Genomic DNA, 5013 nt, shown 5'->3' on the forward strand with positions numbered 1-5013 from the left:
TCTAAAATGTAAACATGCATAATTCTACAGTCAGAACTGATCATTTATAGATAAAGGAAACACAATGGATTGAGGTTATTTTTATTGAAATATCATCCCCGTCCCAGTAAATCAATAGCACTTTCACATAATCAGCAATAGCAGTTCTACACTTCACACAAAGCATAGACTTATATTGCACCAAAGTAATAAAGTCTGCCTCCTGGAGTAGCCTAGGAAATTAGTTTTACTTGCTTCACAAGTCCCATGAAATGGTAGAAGAAAGATTGACACTAATAAGTAATCACCTATAAATTTGAGCTCTGATGGCTATATAACAAGCATAAAGCCAATGTTAGATATATATACACCAGACTAGAATTTCAATAAGGTCGTCAGGCTTAAAGTTTCAGTTAGTGTCCCACCCTGCAATGTTCTGAACATGCACCGGAAGAAAAATGGAGATGAATGATCCTTAAGATCATTACTGATAGTCTGATAATAATACTGGTAGAGCTATTTTTGTAATGGAATATCACAAAGCAATACTAACTCATAGAAATTCACTAACAGAATAATACATCCGACGTCATTAGTCCCCCCATAGATTTCCGCTGTTTGCACGAGTCTAAAAGTCTTATCTACTGATCTGAGTGCTAGAATAACATAGAAACAACAGCTAGTACATTATATAAAGACCTTAAAGTTTATTCTTGTTAATCTGTTAAAGAACTATACACAAATTAAAGATTAAGACACTTACCAGTGCCAATAAGCAGTTCTTTAATAAGGGACAAGCACGATTTGGCAAAGAATTCCCGATTGACGCAGGAGAATCATTAACAGGATCAATCAGTCTTTTGAAGTTTGATTCTGCTGGAATGTTCATATGATTCCTCAACATTTTTCTCATCCAGGTGACAAGAGCCAACATAATCCAGTTCAACTGTCAACTGATGAAGAAGGTACTTTCCTTTCTGAATTCCCTCAATTTCCGTTGACTCAAAAAGTTTAAAGAATGCAACAAGTGAATATTTGGGGAAGCGAAAGAGAATAGGCAAAAAACATAGGCCACGAAGCTTAGATAATTTCAGTAATATTGAACTATGTTCCTCCAAAATCTTGCGCTTGAAATCAGAAATGGCTTCTGCAACATCATAAATCTTCAGGACTCTCTGGTCAACAACATCAAAGACACTCTTTCCCTCGAAATAGGAGACAAAAAATGTAAAAACATCATGAAAAACGACGGAGCATATCCTTTGAATAACTTCTGAAGCAGCAGCTCGACATACATCAACCAGACCTAATATGCAGGCCTTGGCAGTCTCAAAAGCAATACCATCAATGTCTTCTCCCCACTAATCATGGTGATGCATTGGTTATGCATATTTATGAGGGCCTTCCCAGCAGCTTCAAGAGCAGCAGGGAAAAATGAAGCATAACGTGGTATGTACTCTGCTACAAGACGTTGTACACTAGCAAATCCTGCATCAAAGCAAAGTGATAAGTGTTTGCTTTACCAAATCATGGAACATAACACAATAGGACTGCTGTAGCAGACAGTATATTAGGGTAGTGCAGATCACTCAATATTTTACTAGGAACACAAAATATAACTTTGCCATGAATAAATAGACATTAAAAACGGTGTTTTATGAGAAACAGATTTTATAATATAATGGACACGATAAATCTTCATACGACAGTAAGACACAAATGCTTCCATCATTTTCTAACCATGGAAGATCAGTTAAACCATTCTCTCTATCTATAGCTCTATACAAATAATTATTGCTCATATCGGTCGTAAGTGGGGAGTGTTACACTTGTTGCTTGGTAAGCAGTTCAATCCAAGTGGCAAACAGTCACAATCTTTTGAATACATTCAAAATCGTGCAGCCTTTACTCATATACTATAATTTATTTAGAGCTCTACCAGCAACTTACAAGCTCTGCATTGGTGTTAGCCAAAGCATGTCAAACATCTAGGACTGCCAACAAGAGAGAGCACCTAATCAATACTAAAAACTAGTGCAAGAAAACATTCTAATAACACAAGATTAATCAACTAAATCAGCAGGAAAAACATGTAGAAACAGATGTTAAAACGAGCAAAACTGATTACAAATTGCAAAAAACTATGTCTCAAACATTATTCCAATTGGGAGCAAGTGCGAAATCATCCTTTGGGGAAACTATAGCCATAAACCCTAAAAGGTTCAGATTTTGACTCTAAATTGATGCTCCAAAATTAAAACGAATAGGACATCAAATACTCATTCACTTAGCTTCTATGACACAATTAAAACCTAAAATATTGATCTGGGAAGAAGACTCGACAGGAGGCATAAATGTTGAAATCCCTACCTCCAGCGGCAGTGATCAAAGAGTGATAAGCTTCTACCAATTCCGGGTCGATGCACAGCTTTATTTCACTCGAATACATTGCGAATTCCTTCCTGGTTCCACCGCCTCCGGACGATTTCATCATGAGACAAAGGCGGCAAGGTCAGTGGCCGTTGAGGCGGCTCTTGTTGTGGTCGTACAATCTTCTCTTTTTGAGCGGTTGCTCAGCCGCGGCCATGGCACATAGGTGATCAGGATTTATTTGGGGCAATTCTGTAGATTAGAGCGGCAAAAGAAGTGGTGAATTCCAAAGTGGAGGGGGGATTTCTCAAAACATTCAAGGAATTTTCAGTGGAGAGTGTCACAGATGAAGCACTTTGAGAGTCCATAAGATGGAGAAGCCTCCTTACAATCGGCTGCGGCTGCAATCTTCAATAGCTAAGCTCGCTTTTTGGTCTTTAGTATTTCTTGGAATGATGTTCGTATTCTTTTATAGATCACCGTCTTCATCAAACCCTGCCCCCTCAGATCGTAACTAGCTCATATGCAGGCCCTGATTTCGAGAAAAAGGGTTAGACAGTCTGCTAAACCTAGGACAAAACATGCATGGCGAGGCAGGCGATGCTGGAGCGAAATGGGGTGTACATTGTGGAGGGAGGGGGATATCAATGATGGTGCATTGTTAGCTAAGCTTTTCGATATCGTGCCTTTCACTCATGTTATGCATCTGGCTGGCGTGCGTTTTGCTATGAAGAATCCTAACTCGTATGTGCACAGCAACATTGTTGGCCTTGTTAGTATGCTCGAGTTTTGCAAGAATGCGAATCCTCAGCCTGCTATAGTTTGGGCATCGAGTATGGACTGAACACGAAGGTGCCCTTTTCCGAGAGAGATAGGACTGATCAGCCTGCTAGTTTGTATGCAGCTACTAAGAACGCCGGTGAGGAGATTGCACACATGTATAACCACAGATATGGGCTTTCGCTGACAGCGTTAAGGTTTTTCACGGTTTATGGACCTTGGGGCAGGCCGGACATGGCTTACTTCTTTACCAAGGATATCTTGAAAGGGAAGTCTATTCCGATCTTCAAGGAGCCTAACCATGGCACTGAGGCGAGGGCTGTTTAGCTGCTCTGGATACTGGCAGTGGTGGCAAGAAGTAGGGGAAAGCTCAACTGCGCGTTTATAATTTGGGGAACACGTCTCCTGGTGAGCATTTTGGAGAAGTTGCTTAAGGTGAAGGCAAAGAGGCTGGTCATGAAGTTGCCAAGGATGGTGATGTGCCGTTTACACATGCTAGCATAAGCTTGGCTGAGACGGAGCTTCGCTATAAGCCCACAACGGATCTGCGTACTGGATTGAAGAAATTTGTTCAATGGTATCTTAGTCACCAAAACGTCACTCGTAATACATGAAAGAAGCAAGGGAGACACTAGACTAGGAACTACTTAAAGATAACGAAGAAAGAGTAGTATAGTATCCAATTTAGGGAAATGATCAGAATTCTATTGCTTAGTGTTTGTAGAATTAAGAGGAATATTTAACCAAGAAACCTTAACATCATCCTAAGAAGATGATTCTATACACTGTAACACCCAGATATACACAAGAAGTCATGTCCATTCCCAAAGCATAACAACCTTCTTTTTCACAAGCAAAAGTTAAATGAACAAACTCAAGAGTTAAATGGTTTGGGAAAAAATATCATCTTTGAAGCAAATTCAACATCCTCACTAGAACCAACAACCAAATTAAAGAGATTTACAATGTATTATACTCCACAGAAGTAAGAAACCAAAAAAAGGAACAAACTCAAGTACTCAACACCTCATTTTGAGTAAACCGCAAGTGACACCGCCCAATGGCAAAACCCTTTCAAGAAAGAAATTCGCGGAACAAAGTCATTGCTGAGAATCCTGCCCAGGCTGGGAAGGACATTCCCTTTCCCGTTCTTTCTCCTACTCAGAAAAAGTCTATTGAGGAGGACTTGTAAGTCATCTCGTTTGAAAACGGCATACATTCACTTTTTTACTAAAGTTATTTGTAGATGTGGCAGTTACTATATTCACTACTAATATTATTTTTAAAATTCGACAGATACTATTGCAACCATCCTGATTCCAGCGATCCTGATTCCAACGATATAAGCTATCCTTTCTCCTCTGTATCGGAAATAGAAGACCATTGGGAGACTGCTCACGGTTTGCCCAAAAAGATTTACCTGCAAAGCAGCCATTGCCACAAAACCTACAGTGCTTTTTTTCTTTTTGGGCAAACCGAGAGCAGTCTCCCAATGGTCTTTCATTTCCGATACAGAGGAGAAAGGACAGCTTGTATCGTTGGAATCAGGATCGTTGCAATCAGGATGGTTGCAATAGTATCTGTCGAATTTAAAAAATAATATTAGTAGTGAATATAGTAACTATCACATTTACAAATAAATTTAGTAAAAAAGTGAATGTATGTAGTTTTCAAAAAAAATGACTTACAAGTCCTCCTCAATACTTTTTCTGAGTAGGAGAAAGAACAGGATCGGGAATGTCCTTCCCAGCCTGGGCAGGATTCTCATCAATGACTTTGTTCTCCTGCCGCGAATTTCTTTCCTGAAAGTGTTTTATCATTAGGCGGTGTTGGCGCCGTTCGTGGCTTGGATTTTGGCCGGGACTTGGATTCCGGAATGGATTG

The 5013-nt window shown here is 39.6% G+C and overlaps 1 pseudogene; it reads left to right on the plus strand.

The window, feature by feature from the left end:
* Positions 1–2934: 2934 nt before the first annotated feature.
* Positions 2935–3743, plus strand: LOC125197329 (annotated as a pseudogene).
* Positions 3744–5013: the final 1270 nt, after the last annotated feature.

This window comes from Salvia hispanica, chromosome 1 (genome assembly GCF_023119035.1).
Source record: "Salvia hispanica cultivar TCC Black 2014 chromosome 1, UniMelb_Shisp_WGS_1.0, whole genome shotgun sequence".
NCBI lineage: Eukaryota > Viridiplantae > Streptophyta > Magnoliopsida > Lamiales > Lamiaceae > Salvia > Salvia hispanica.